Source organism: Zophobas morio, unplaced genomic scaffold (assembly GCF_036711695.1).
Source record: "Zophobas morio isolate AGI-343-1 ecotype UQ-CSIRO unplaced genomic scaffold, CSIRO_AGI_Zmor_V1 ptg000016l, whole genome shotgun sequence".
NCBI classification, from domain to species: domain Eukaryota; kingdom Metazoa; phylum Arthropoda; class Insecta; order Coleoptera; family Tenebrionidae; genus Zophobas; species Zophobas morio.
In genome coordinates, this window is record NW_026972121.1 from 7,475,281 (window position 1) to 7,491,604 (window position 16,324).

At 31.9% G+C, this 16,324-nt stretch overlaps 1 protein-coding gene across 2 annotated transcripts in view; it reads right to left on the bottom strand.

The window, feature by feature from the left end:
* The window catches only part of LOC135129704 (mothers against decapentaplegic homolog 3-like), a 164,353-nt gene that overhangs the window by 4,335 nt on the left and 143,694 nt on the right, over positions 1–16,324 (bottom strand). Inside the window, exons 1-2 of one of the 2 annotated variants that reach the window (XM_064056950.1) lie at positions 1,870–2,002; positions 1,654–1,796 (exon numbers count right to left, since the gene is read on the bottom strand). The exons of the other annotated variant lie outside the window; for it this stretch is intronic. The gene's annotated coding sequence lies outside the window, so the exon portion shown is untranslated. Of the gene's footprint in view, positions 1–1,653; positions 1,797–1,869; positions 2,003–16,324 lie in introns of those variants that run through there. 2 annotated transcript variants of the gene reach the window in all.

The window sequence follows — 16,324 nt, forward strand, 5'->3', positions numbered from 1 at the left end:
TTTTGAGTCACCCTGTATATGCAAATCTAAAAAATATGAATGGAGTGATAGATCACAAGTACAGACTCATCATATTTTGTATATTTTAGATATGATTTATTCGGCAAACTTTTGAGCTGACGTCATCAAGTTTGTGGAGGGAATAAGCAAATATATTTTGACTATACATTTATTATGCCCTTTATAACCTTAAAACATTTGCAAGATTTCAAACCATTCGGTTTTGTAGGTCCTGAGTAAATCAGTAAAATAAATTTTTCAAATCTCTGTCATCAAGTAATAATTTAATGACTCATATTCAACATCCAGTAGAACCAACAATATCATTATTTATGAGCTTTGATTACTGTCATATTATTAAAAATTTGAGGAACATATTTTTGGACCATGACATGCATTCTGGTAACGGTATTATTTCTGCACGACTTTTAAAGAAAATATATGATATGCAACACAAATTAATTGTTAAACCGGTAAAGTTTTTGACCAGGAAGCATATTTGCCCAACCAATTTAAAAAAGATGAACTTCCGTCGTGCTGTGCAAGTATTTTCCATAGAAGTAAGAGCAGCAATAGAGTATTTGGGAAAATATAACAATCCAGGTTTTGTTGATGTTGAAGAGACTTTACTAAAGTTTATGGAAATGATGCACACATTTTTTAAAATTCACGATGTCAATGACAAAACTCAGCACATCCGGCAAGTAAATGAAAATAGTGCTCCATATACAGATATTAATGATGAACGCCTTCTCTGGATGTTAAAAACTTTACCTGCTTATATAGATTCCATTCAACTATCTTCAAAGGCAAATAAAATGACGGGATTGACTAAAGAGACTGCAGAAGCAGTAAAATTCACTGCCAAAAGCACTGCAGAATGTATCAAGTATTTACTTAAAGAGAGTGGCTTTTTCTATGTCTTAACGCGAGCATTTAGCTCAGATGCAGTTGAATCGATGTTTAGCAATGTCCGATTATGCGGTGGTTCTCAGGACGCTACTGATGCCAGGGTTGCACACTATGCTATTAAACGAATAATTAAGTCAGGTTTAATAACAACTTCCGAATCAGCAAATGTATATTCTGACTGTAATCACTTGAGTAAAATTTGTCAAATTCAGTCTTCTGAAAGATCTACGACAGAAACAAATATACATATACCTGACAGTATAATTGAAGAAATTAGTGACCTTCATAAATTAACATTTGTTAATACCATTTTCACAGATATCAACTCTGCATCAGTTGCGTTTTTATCTGGATATATTTGTAGAAAAGTTAGAGTGCAAAAATTGTTTAGATTCATTACTAACCACCGCAAAATTTACCCCGTTGCTTGACTTGATATATCTGCAAGACAGAGGAAAATTAAAATATCCCACAAGATCATTCACAAATTTTATAAATAAAATTATAAAAATTACATTTGATATTTTGGAACACATACCAGTAAATCAGCCAATTGCCAGTTCAGCTTTTTTGCCTTGTGAAGATAAAAACCACAAAGTAATGGTTGCAAACTTAATATTATCTAAAGTGTTGAAACCAATTTTTGCAAATTTTGGCTATACAAGAACTGATAATGTTACATTGTTTATTAATTTGACCCATAAACCCCATTCAAGAAAAGTATTAAAATTATAAACATACCTGTCTGTTTTTTTATATTCTTCCAGCGCTAATTAGGGTGAAATTTTACAAAACGCACTTATCGATTTCGCACAAACTGTTTGGTTACAATTCTTCTACACCACCCCCAAATCACGTTCCTCGCCTTCAAATGTTTCCTTTTGCTACAAAAAAAATGTCAAATTTCCCAATTCATACACTCTTAAACGGGAAAAACTGTTTCCAATAGAACCTAACTTTTTATAGTCACCAACACGCGAGGAGTAATGTCGGGAACACAAGAAAACAGTTGTAGAAGTGCCAAGCAGAACGAAAGGTGACATGGGCGGAGCTTCAGATGCGCGCCTATCTCTTACCAGTGGCGTAACTGATTTATCATAAAATGTAATTAAAGTAATAAATGCTCTGAGGACCCTATTCTTCTTCCTAATAAATACAAAGTGACAAAATAAATAATAATAACTTAAAAAAATTGGAGACATAAAACACTGACACCAGACATACGAAGACAGTACAAAAGTAAGACAAATTAACGGCGCTACTGCCCTATGTTTCCATCCCCCGAGAGCTATGAATAGACTCGACCAACGTAACTTGCTCTACTGCGCAACCCACGTGATGGCCCTTTTCGTTTTGATTGTCACTCTACAACTTTTGAAGGTGAGGAACGTGAACAGGGGGTGATGTAGAATTGCTTTGGGGAAATCGAGAAGTGCCTTTTGCAAAATTTCACCTTTGCTAGTCCTTTTTGTTGCAATTTTCAACCATTTAGCACCATAGAGAGGATACGATGTATGATTCAACGTTTAACCGTGTGTTCAAAACATTTAACCTAACACCTAACCCGAATGGACGTATTATTATTGGACTGTTTGTGCCCGCTCTAAATTGTTGTCAACATGATTAGGCAACACACAATACCCATTCGGGGCAAAAACATCATTGGTGTAAATTGGCGCGAAGCCCATTATAGCCAAAAACTCGTGTACTTTGTTTATTTTGGACTGTTTTCTATAAAATATTAAAGTTTTAGTTAAATTGTTATATGTATATGACATTTTACCCACTGTAACCACAATGGTGAAGTCTTGTGCGGCATTTAACTCCCAACAAAGATATGGACAAGATCCCACGTTTTCATTTCACAGGTTAGTAATTACTAATTATTATAATTAATTAGATTATTTTTACTTCCTTCGTAAAGCCAAGGGAAGTGTTGAAATAGGGCAGTTTTGCCATTACTACATATAAAATGACTGCTGTTCAAATTTTACTTTTCGTATTTCTAAGTATAAAATATACTCATCATAATCGCTACTTATACGACCGAGAATAACTGATATTGTTTAATTCATGATATAAATAAATTTACTTGTATCATGGTTTAATTTAAGATTTAATTAATATTATCTGGAATTTGTTAGCTTTCCTGCGGATGTAAACTTGAAACAAAAGTGGATAATAGCAATGAAGCGAGAAAAATTCCACCCGTCCAAATATTCCGTTTTATGCAGCAAGCATTTTAAAAAGAGTGATTTTAACAAGCCTTAAAAATCTCTATGAAGACGTGGTCAAAAGAAATAACTATATGACCTACATTTTAAGTTATAAGTTAAGTCAAGACCACATTGAAATGTTTTTTTCTGCCATAAGAGCCAGAGGTGGATTCAACAATAATCCAACAGCTGCACAATTTGAAGGAGCTTATAAAAGACTTGTGATGCATGCTGAAATCTCAACTTCTTCTGCAGCCAACTGTTTGGCTCAAGATGCGACTAGCATACTTTCAATCCCCAGTACCAGTATTAAGGCAAAGTCAAAAATAGATGATTTGTTGATAGAAGACTTGCAGCAAAATTTAAATGTCGATGACGAAATGACTGCGCTATGTGAAGAACAAATCAGTTTAACAACATATGTAGATGACATAACAGAGTATATAGCAGGGTTTGTCGCAAAAAAAGTAACATCCCTTGTAAAATGCGAAATTTGTGCAAATGTTTTAGTCGATCGAAATTCATTTTCTTCATTACTAAATAGGAAAAATCGCGGTGGTCTTTGCAAAGCTTCAAAAGATGTCGTCAAGCTTTGTAAACCAGCCGAACGTGTCATTCACTTTTATGATATAAGAAAAAGTGTTTCATTGAAACAGTTGATCCTAACTGTTTTAAAAGATATTAGTTTAAAAAATATATTTTGCGAATTAGATGATCATATCTTAAATCAGGATCCATTAAATAATCACCATATTCAACTAAATTACCTTGTCCTAAAAATTTATTTCGCAATTCGTATTCATCATCGAAATAAGCAACGAAATGAATTTGATAACAGGATTAGACATAGGTATTCAAAATTGATATTGTTTATAAATCAATAATTAGGTAATTATATAAATCTATTAAATCGTTTTAGTAATTAATTTCAAAATTATATCACATGATTATGACAGTCTTAACAGATTTCTCAGTCTGTTGAGATTCATAAAGTTTGTTCAATAGTTTTCCGTGTCAAAACTTTAATATAAAATTTTCGACGTTTGTGACGACAAAAAGAGTGTCCTTTTTTGTGTATTAGCTATAAGAGTAAATAAATATTTGATTCACTCAATGTTTTTTGTGATTATGTGTTAATTAGTTGCCAAACAAACATTAAATAACTCTAATGTTTGATGTAAAAACAAATATTCCATCATTTTCCTATGTTGCTTAATACTCTTTTGCCCCGAATGGATATTACTGGTTGCCTAATCATGTTGACAACATTACTTATATAATCGTACTGTATTGTGAAAAACATTTTACATCCCTGCAAATCTAGTTCAACATGTACTCTCCCAAAATCTTTGCATAGAAAATGAAGCAAGGGCAACTGAAGCATTTTGCAGTAACACCAAACTGACAGTAAGACAATGCGGTTTGTCAGTTTTTAGCGGCATCGCCAGACGGCTTAATAAACAAAAACGCTATCCTAGAAATATATAAAATGTCCAATTTAAATAATGCGTAATTCAACGAGATGATAAATTTTGGGAAAATATGTAATATGATAGAGCCCTAGAAAAATTTTATTTATATGCCTTACTTCATTAGACAAATTGTAAAGAAAAAATTGTGCAATTAAAATTTTTTATTTGCATTCGCGTCATGTGTAGTTCATATAAATCTTTTGCCCTTCTAGTATAAACACACACATGAATAAATAGTAATATCGGAATAGGTTTACTGGAGATAACACGTAAAAAACGTGCCTATATATAATATTCCACCTCATAGGTGGTGCGGAAAAGAGTATCAAAAAATTAAATTTAAATAAATATGATTGTTCAGCTAAATAAGTGGTTAGTGAAGTGATGAGAATCTAAATTTTGCCAGTTTTGTGTATTGATTAATACCTACATAAAATGACATATTAATAAAAAATATTTGAATAATTTTTTCAAAGAAAATATTTTAGTAGAATACATAAAATTATAAAAATTTGCATACTTTTAAATCAAATTATGTCAGCAATCAAAGAAGTCGACTTGTAAAAGAGTTTTAACAATGGTTGTCAGCTAAGAGTATTTATGACTTTTATGACCTAAAGTACCTAGACTGATTACCTGAAAGGGTCGGTCGGCAAGGCTCCCTGCTGTGTAAAACTCAGTCATTTATTAAAAGGGAAAACTTTCTAAATAGGGTTGCCTAGTTTCACTTTAATTTCATTAGTCAGTATTTTTTTAAAAACCAAATATTTTGATAAATATAAATTTTAAACAAAAATGACCTGGTCTTCTCCATAGAGCTCAATGTTGTCTTTGCACTGATATAAAAGTTGAAGCGAAAAATACTCTCTCCTCGTCTAAAAATGCAATTTCCTTCGAAGAATAAACGACTAATTAAACACTAAACAATCACTTAGTTTAAAAAATACTGTGTCGTCCCCAGCGATTTAGACATAATCTATCAATTGAAATGTCGATCTTTTTTTCAAATTTGAAATTACGCCCGTAAAAAGATAATCTATTTAGCGATTTTTAATTCTGGTGACTGAGATATTTTTAACAGAGACTCTACGCAATTCTTCGTGATCATTTCATCAAAAAGTTTAAATCCTTTGTCCAAAAAATGATTGCGAATTAATTTTAAAAGATGCCGTACATCTGCAAACAAAAAAATGAGTTTCTCAGGATCAGAGGGGTCGACAAAAGAAACATGATCCTTATCTATTCCCTTTGCTTTCCAAAAAGCCATATTGCTCGGTCCCATGTCAATAAGAATTGCCACAACAATATATTTACATTCAAATAATTGTTTTACAACGTCTTTGTTTACAGGTGCATCAAAGTTATAATACACGGGCTGCTTCCAAGAGGAAAATAGACCCTGACACATCATGACCTGTACCGTCTTATGAGGCCCAAACACTTGTTCCAGTGATCTATCAAGACAGATTTCATCTTTAATGAACATCTCATCGATTGACAGTACAGTTAAACGTTCCATTTCTGATAAAGTTTTCGCCTTCTCTTTCATTAAATATAACACAGAGTGTAGAATACCATTAATTATGAAAGATGATGCCCATTTTCTTAGAGTACTCAATCCTGGTAGGGGCCAGTGGCATTGTTGTCTTAAATACCTGTATGCTTTAGGACAACACTACGCAATGAAATGGCAGCAGAAATTATCATTAGTAGTCCACTGAACTCTTTTCCCAGTAATGAGGGCTTTGATTTGACTTTTTGTAAAAATCTTAGATACAGCCTCGCTCACTTTAGCATCATCATTTTTTTTGTTTAAGCTGTTGTTTTAATAAAGCGTTTTCAGCTTCAGTTGCTTTATTTTTTTCTTGCAACTGAAGCAGTTGTCCTACTTTTTTATATTTTTCTTCCCAATTTTCATCACACTCTAACAGAGGCCTGACACCATCTCCAAATATGTTTTTTCTACAGTGTTTAATAAGCGTACTATTTCTGCTTGGACTTTTTTGGGGATGGTGTTTCCAAAATAGTGCCTACCTGAGTAGAACCTTTTTTACTAGGTGTAGTGCTCATACTTGTCGGCCTGCGTTCTGTTGGAAGGGCATCTGACTTCAATTTTCTCCTGTTCTTAGGACTGTATTCCAACAGTTTGTGTTGCATTGACTTCATCAAACATTCTGGAGCAAAATGCACAGAGCATACACGCGCTGAAAGTAACACTGCTAGAGATGTTGTCATCAAGGTATGTGTATTGTTGCTACCAGTTTTGGCATTTACTGTATCTTTTCTATTACAGAACGATACCCATTCTTGACGAAGGTTTTGATCCTTCGGGAACCTAAAAAAATGTACATTCGCATCCTCCTTTTTCCTTTGGCTGTTCGAGCAGCCAAACACTGCACAGTGCACCATTTTTATTGTTCACTATTAACCTTAACGCCAGGATATTACAACTCGTTTACGTTTCTAAATAAAGTCAGTTCTGTTTGTTCACAATTTGAGTCATCTATATTAGGCACAATAGTAAAGTTGCACTTTGTAATAATTTCCTTGCACGTTGCCGGTTTCTGACTGTTTGATTCAGAATTTACTCATGGTATGTTATTTGTGTATTAGTAAATCAAGGTATATGATTAGTGGGTAGTAAAGAATTAAAAATTAAGTGAATAGTATTTATTGCAAACAATAAATAGTGATATTACATGAATATACCATACATCACAAAGTTTAAATTTGGCGGTGGACGGTGATACCGCTTGACGTCACAACGAAATGCGCAATAGCATACCTTATATTATTGTACCATGGTCTCAATGATCGTTGAAATGGCGTCTTAGTTTTCAAGAGTCATTGAATCAGAAGGCGTACCTGCTACTCGCATCATCTTCTTATGCTTTTCCGTAGCCACAACTTTTTAAATAAGCTGTATTTTTGTTGTTGATCGACAAAAACAACCACTGCGGTTGTAGCAAAATTTATTTCTGTTCAGTAAGGAATAAATTTCTACAGATCTATAGAAAATATACTGCTGTTTGTAATGATTCACCAATAGGAGACTAGGGTGCTTAAATCACGTTTGGAACACAGGTTGTCAAGTGCTAAAATTGATGGTGCTCAGACGCAAACCTTAGTAATAATAATAAATAATAATAATAACTTAGTCGTCACTAAGATGATTTTCAAATATTATTGCATTTAATGTGACCTTCAGCAGTTTTTAAATATTTTCTTTGTAATAGCTTCTCATTTTTACTTCCTGAGCGTAAGCAAAGAAAGTATTGTAATCGAGTCCGTCGGCCGACTCTGTACTTTTACGTTTTCTCGACCTTTCATGGCCGCTGGAGTACGAAGAAATAAGTTTCCCATTTTCGTCTGTGTGTCTGTCCGTCTGTCTGACGTCCCGAATTTTTATTAGACAGAAATGCGGAAAATGTCCGAAGTACTGGGCCGATTGTTGTCAAATTTTTTATTCATATTCATATTAGGAATATCATGTAGATGAGAAAACGCTAACCAAAATTTATATAATCATCCCCACCACTAATGTGATGACGTCACTTCAAAGTTGTAGATAGTAAATGAGTTTTAAATTGTATAAAATAACCTAGTCCTACACATGTAGTTTATGACTTCGAATTGACTTTTTACCCGAAACGTCCAGATTTTCAAAAAACAAAAATCAAAATTTTGAATCTGCAAAACCGAAATTCTATCTAAAATGTACAAAATATGATGATTGTGTACTTGTGATTGTTTGCAGTATCTCTGTTTCACTCTCACGTATACAGGATCAACAAGTGTTACAGAGTGTTGTCTTAAATTAAGAATGCTTATACAGAAATGATTTTCAGTCGCCTCTGCTAATACACGCGACATACGTGAGTAAACTGTTTCGTTATTTTATTGACTATAAATCAATATTCAAAACAACCTAATTCATTTTCCCGAAAATTTGGGAATACAGTACTTTTATTTTTAGTATTACCATTGTTTAAGTATATTATAGTTGGACAACCTATACGGACAATCACTTTCCCATGTTGAAAAGAATGAATATATAATTTACATCTCACTCGCTTCACCACCAATCTCTTTAGAGATTAATGGAGTCGGCCATGGCTTCACTATGAAGTGGCGGTACCTTACGAAAGGGGGTAAAAATAGTCCGTAAGCACGTGATGTCGATAAGGTAGTAAACGGACGCATTAATCAGTACGTTGTACGGGGAGCAGTCACAAAATAAGGAAACGTACGTGTTGAAGACTTTACATATATGTAATATGTAATATATGTATATGTAGTGCATTCCTGTTTCAAGGTTAAGGTAACAAAAATTTAATATTATCGCGATATACCTATTATCCATGAACTGCATGGTTAACAAATATGCGTCCCTTCGTCCACTTTAAAGGTACGAAATTAAACGGCCGCTACTTTAATTAATAAGTAACAAGTCATCTAATTTATCAAACATTTAATCATCAAACTATGAACCCCAAATTAATTCAATATGAACATCTTCTTACGTATTTTTTTTTATTAACAGTAGTCAAGTCATTAAATACATATTATCTTTGAAACTAAAATGCATTTTATCCTAAGATTGTTTCACAAAATATTCATCAAATCATCACCATTTAAATATATACGATTTAGACATCAAGAAATAAATTTAAAATTGCAAAAATTATATCTAACAGACTTAAAACAGCCTTAAATGTGTCTTGTATGTACGTGTTTATCAGTATGTAGGCATTTTAACGCACAGCAATAATCGTTCTTGATGAGTGATGACTATTGTAACACAGTAAATACTCGAAATCGAAAATTTAAAACACTGAAAAATTCAAATATGGGAAAATTGTAAAATCGAGAAATCGAAACAAAAAAAATCAAAAAAATAAAAATTGGAAAATCTAAAATTTAAAAATCGAGAAATTGAACAATCGGTTAATTCAAAAATCGAAATATCGAAAAATTGGAAAATCGAAAAATAAAAAAAAATTGGACAATCGATAATTTAAAAATTTCGAAAATTGAAAAATTGAAATATAGAAGAACTGAAAACTCAAAAAATCGAAAAAAAAAAATAATAATTTCAAAAATTGAAAAGTTAAAATTGAGAAATCGAAAAACTGAAAAATCACAAAATTGAACGAAATATCAAAAAATTAGGAAATTAAAAAATTGAGAAACAGAAAAGTCAAAAAAGCAGAGTCTAAAAATCGCAAACTTAAAAAATCGAAAAATCGAAAAATCAAAAACCTGAATAATCGAAAAATTGAAGAACTGAAGAACTGAAAAATCGAAACGTTAGGAAGTGGAGAAATGGGAATATAAAAAAATAGATTAATTGCGAAATCCGAAAACTAAAAATTCAGAAACGTGAAAATTTGAAAAATAAAAAAATATTGAAGAACTGAAAAATCGAAAAATCTAAAATTTAAAACATTGAAAAGTTAAAATATCCTAAACCTGAAAAATGGAGAAATCCAAACATTAAAAAATAAAAAAAAAAAAATCTAAAATTTAATAATCGAAAAACTGAAAAATCAACGAATCGAGAAGTCGAGAATTTAAAAAATTGGAAAATTGAAAAATCGGATAAATCAAAAATCGATACATCGAAAAATCGAGAAACCGAAAAGCAAAAAATCGAAAAACCAACAAATCGAAAAATTGAAACATTGCAAAATTCAAAAATTGAGACATCGAGAAATCCAAAAATCAAAAGACAAAAAAATCGAGGAGTCGAAAAATCGAGAAGTCGAAAAATCAAAAAATTGAGAAAGCGAAATAGGCCAAAATCGAAAAATCGAAAACTTAAATATGGAAAAATTGATAAAGCGAGAGATTGAATAATCAAAACATCAATGAATTGAGATCTCAAAAAATTTAAACATTCGGAAATTTAAAAATTAAAATATGAAAAAGTTGAAAAATTGATAAATTGAAATAAAAAACAAAAAACTGAAAATCCAAAAATAAAAAATCTAGAAGTCGAAAAATGAAAGAATCGAAGTATTGAAAAATATCAAAACTGAAAGAAATATCCAAAAATTGAGAAATCGACAAACCAATAAAGCGAAGTCGAAAAATCGAAGAATTGAAGAACTGAAAAATCGAAACTCTGAGAAGTGGGAACATCAAAAATAGATTAATTGAGAAATCAGAAAACTGAAAATTTAACGCAAAAATTTGAAAAATTGAAAAATTTAAATACTGAAGAACTGAAAAGTCAAAAAATCGAGAAATCGAAAGAACTAAAATTTAAAACAATGAATAATTAAAATATCGCAAAATTGAAGAATCGAGAAATCCAATTCAATTTGAAAAAAAATTGAAAAATCGGGGCATTGAAAAATTGGAAAATCCAGAAATTGAAAAGCTCAAAAGAAAAAAATCGAAAAACCGAGAAATCCAAAAATCGAAACATCGAAAAATTCAAAAACTGGGACTTCGAGAAATCGAAAAATCGGAGGATCGAGAAATTGAGGAGTCGGAAGCCGAAAAAGAAAGTTAAAAATTGAAAAATTGAGAAATTGTCAAAACCACGAAACATCTGAATTCGATAAATTGAGAAATTAAAAAATTGAATAATCCAAAAATTTTAAAAAAGAAAAACTGGATAATCGAAAATTAAAATTAAAAAAAATCGAAAAATTGAAATATAGAAGAATTGAAAACTCGAGATATCGAAAAACCTAGAATTTTAAAAAATGCAATATTAAAACATCGAAAAGTTTAAAAATTGAGAAATCGAAGCATTAAACAGTCGCAGAATTGAAAAATCTAAAGTTTACAATAAATTGAAAATCCAAAAAGGAAAAAAGCGAGAAATCAAAAAAATCCATCAATTCAAAAATCGAAAAGTCGAAAAATTGAAATATTGAAAAATTTCATAACTGAAAGAAATATTCAAAAAATTGAGAAATTAAAAAATTGGAAAATTGAGAAATCGAAAATCTAAAAAAGCAAAATTGAAAAATCGTAATCTTAAAAAATCGAAAAATTGAGGAATTGAAGATGTGAAAAATCGAAACTTTAGGAAATCCAGAAATGGGCAAATAAAAAAAATACTTTAGAAATCGGCAAACTGAAAATTTAGAAACGTGAAAATTTTAAAAATTGAAAAATCGAAATATATAAAAACCGTAAAATTGAAGAGGACAAAAGTTGAGAAATCGTATCATTGAAACATCGTAAGATTGAGAAATCGAAAAATAAAAAAATCGAGAAATAGAAAATTTAAGGAATGGAGGAATCGGAAAAGCCCAAAATTGAAATATTGAAAAATTGAGACATTTAAAGTTGAAAAATCGAGAAATCGACAAGCCGAAAAATCCCAATAGCGTATTTAGGTATAAATCACAGGATCAGGACTATTCTACTTTTTAAAATTTAAATACATAACATTATAAATTGGAAAATGTTGATTTTTTTTCCAAAAATCTTGACGTCTAAGGTGAAAACTCGACACGGATGCATAAACCGTAAACGGGGCGAAACTACAATTTTACTATTGTAAAATTTGGAGATTGCGTCATTTCATTGTTCGTGACAAATTTTGGAGAGTGTAATTTAATACAATTTGAAATGTAAATTTTGTCATTCGGGAACATTATGTATTAAATCGTTAAGATGTTCAAGAACTTTCTTCACTTATTCGATATAAAGTCCAATGGTCGAAATGGGTTAATTCTTCGTAGTGGATGTGTATCACATCAACTCTAACAAATATCGGTTTATAGATAAATCGCTTAAAGCCGATATTGGCCTGAGTGTGCTTTGGTCTGTAGATCAAACAAGTTCTCAGGCGACGAAAAATTGCATGTGGAGGGAGACTTCGGATTACAAATCGTGCCAAGAAAGACATATTTGGGAGAGATGGATTTTCAGGTGCTTGACTAGCGGTAATTTTAAATTGTTTGCTGTCGTTCGCGAAGTGAAGAACACAATTTCATTAAAATGATAATTATAAAATTATCATAATCACTATTGGCGTTAATTAACACAAAATGGCGCGCAAGTTATCAGTTGATTTCGTTAATAAATTCATAGAAACCTATATGGGATTTTTTCATGCCTTAGAAAATTAAAAAGTAAAAAATACAATAACAAAAATTTTAAAATGCGGTTTACGAAAAATTAGTTGACCTGTGCAAAGAAGAAAATTTTGGAAACGCTGACAAATATGACATCTTAAAAAAATAACACTTGAAGAAGTGCTTTCGGCGTAATATTTTTGATGCTCGCGTGAACAAAATACTCTATGTCAGTGTGCAGTGCGCAAAGAGTTAACTGTGCAGATCTAGCCGAAAATCCAAAAACCAAATCGCTGTGTGTAGGGCCAGCATAACGGAAGTAATAAATCATCCCATCGGTTGAAGAACGTTGGGTCGGTGCACTGATGTCGGTGTTATATCCCGAGAGGGGCCCAATACACCTAATAAAATCGAATAGACAAAATAAAGCTTCAAACATGATTATTTTTATACTAAAATTCTGAAGTTTATAAACTGCACATTTTATGTATTTATTTATTTATTTTATCTTGTTTTCGAACTATAATAAACATTTCAAACAATGTCTGTAACTTATTTTAATGTAAATTATATTCATGTGGTTAACAAAATCAGTTGTAATATTAGTGTGATTTTGACCTTATTCTAGATTCTATTACAGCAGAATGGCGTATCCTTTTTAAATTTTAGAAGTTACGGAAACTAGTTTAAGAAACAATTAGTTATCTTGTATTTTTGGAACAAAATCTACCAAAATGTCCGATAACAGCAATTGTTTTTCAAACAAACAGTCTTCAAAGCAGGCTTTAACGACTCGATATTACAAACATGCATCTTAAGTTCTTAATGCGTTTTTTTCTCTCTTGTAATTATTTGTAATGTTAACGCCGAAAGTTTATGTCATTCTGTTATTTACTTTGAACATATATTTTCATTTTGTGTTAATATTTTTGTAACACCACGAATCTAAATTTTACTTAAAATCTTGTTTTACTTTAATCTTGTAAACAATTATACCAGTTTAAAAACCCTTGGAAAGTTTCTGTCAGTCTTCAGATATAGTCAAATAAAAATAGGCGTCAAATTCATTTAAATTCAATTCTTTCGTATCACGTTACAACGCGTTACTTCATATTTTTTATGTCAAGTATATTTTCATATTTTGTACATATATGTTTATACACATTACTGTTTACGGAACAACGTTAATTATGGATTTATGGATAACTCCTCGTATAAGAGCAGAGTGAAGGGTGTTTGCCTTTGCTAATGTTTGATGGCGCCATCTGATTTAGAGTAAAATAAACCTAATACGTTGGCTCACTGTAGTGAAAATGCGCGTTGACGAAAAATTTGTCCCACGCCCCTGGATTCCTTGTTCTAATAAAGCTCACTATTTAGGCGAAGTAAAATTTGTATTAGGTTGTCCAACTACAATATATTTAAACAATGGTATTACACTACATCTATCCAAACTAATATACGTGTCCTTGCACAAATGTTGATGACGTAATCGAAAAATTTTGTAATCGAAAACTCACTTGAAACAATCGCATAGCACGTTTCATTACTCTTACTTGAACATTACTACATATCTTTATTTTAACTTATAATGGTTGTCATAAAAAAATAATATTCCCAAGATCAAATCTTTTCATTTTTCAAAACAACTAGTTTTAAGAAGGTGAAACCTTTTTTTTCTGTTACATTGTGACTAGTACCATCTATATTGTTTTTACTCCATAGTGATTACCACGAAAAAATAAAATTCCGCAAAATCAAATTTTATAATTTTTGGACTGTACTTCAGAAGTGAGCGAAGTTCTGTCGGAATAACTTTCGGCAAATTTTTTTCTTGAATAATAGTGCCAGCCACCACACAAAAAAATGTAATTCCAAAAAGAGAAATTCGTTTTTTTAAGAAAAATGTTAAAAGTACTAACATTGTTGTAATAGGTAGGGTTGAGGTTGCGGTGAACATAAATTACAATAAATAAAACTTTTATTAGAAAATTGTAGCTACATTCTTAGTAATGGAGTTTGTATGGAGCTCCCATTTGTTGTAAAGAGTTATATATCCATTTCATTTGTCTGCATAATCGTATCTCTATCCAACAATTGTAATTTGTAACTGGTGTTTCCGTTCTCCAGTGGTCCACAAAAACTACTCTTATGGTAAATATCTTTGCAAGTTCATAGACCGCTTCAGGTCCTTCTTGTGCCGCGTCATCTAATAACGCATGGAATACATCATCATCCATCAGTTGCATATATGTCATATCAAATGGCTCTAACGAATGGAGAGTATGTTTCATATGATGTTTAATCCTATTACAATAAAGCGATTCGAGATGAACGACCGAGTCGGACAACAGTTGTATAAAAACATATCCATCCTCATAATGAAGAGAAATTCCGTTCCCTATTTGTCTTCTCGTATTAGTCACTTCGTCCTCTCGTGACTCGTTTCGAATTTCCTCCAAATTAAAACACTCGACTACTCCTTCAGCCACGGTATTACACTTTACAACAATCTTACGTGGAAAACACTCAAAAGTTTGTAACTTACGACACTTTTCGTAATAGGCGATGGTCGCCCACGGATGAACAGGTAGATGCCACGCGAGGCCTGCAGTTGGTCGACTTTTTCTCAAGTAATGTAATGGATTGAGACAAATTTCTCTATGAATGGCCGAATAACAGGTTCTGTCAGGTTTAAAATTTGCAAGCTCTGCTTGTATGTAGAGTTTGCGGATGTGTGTCCATCGCCACAATTGTCCATAGATTCTGATGTTGGGGTCGTGGGCGAAATAACTTAGTCGCCGAGGGATATTTATGCACGGAGTAATGTTATTTATTGTTGGAGGGTTGTCTGAATTCATGATTTTTGAAAAAAGTTCGAGAATAGACTTCTCGACGATGGATTTTTCGAAACCTAAACGGTATTTGTGTTCTTCAAAAGTGTGGAAACCGGGATAGACGTCATCGACGTTAAATTCGGGTTGAGATTCATCGGCAGACATGACGGTAACTGAAAGAAGACACAAATATTATAGTTTTGTTTACATGATTAGAACAATGTCGGTATAAAAATGACGATGCATTGTAGGAAGCGCAAAGTTCTGTGTCATTTACATCCAGTGCCGAAACTAGCTATAGGCCGAGTAGGCCCTTGCCTAGGGGCGCCAACGACAAGGGGCGCCAAATTCGTCAAAAAATAATGTTGTATAGTTTTGGAAATTTCATTGTACCCTATAAAATTTTATTGGCAATAACGAAACGCACAGTAGTACAATAGCAAGAGATATTTACAACTTCAGTTGTCGCGTGCCGGTAATCCCCAGATGTTAGAAACCAGAATAATCCAGGTCCGGGCTGGGACCATCGTTACTTATGAACGGAAATGGTCATTATTTTATGAGTACAACTACCAGCCAAATATTCTCAGACAAATTCGAGTGAACTGGTGTAAGCCATAAATATGTCTTATCTTTGTACTACTGTCCATCTCGTTATCGTCAATAAAATTTTATAAGGTAGAATGAAATTTCCAAAACTATACCAAGAATTATGTCATATTAATCTTTTTTTATTTTGAACGGAAGCTCAGAAACATGTAACCGGTGCGACAGGTTTTTTAATGTTGATTTTTATTTTGAACTTATATAATATTTATAGATTTATAATTATTATATACCCATAT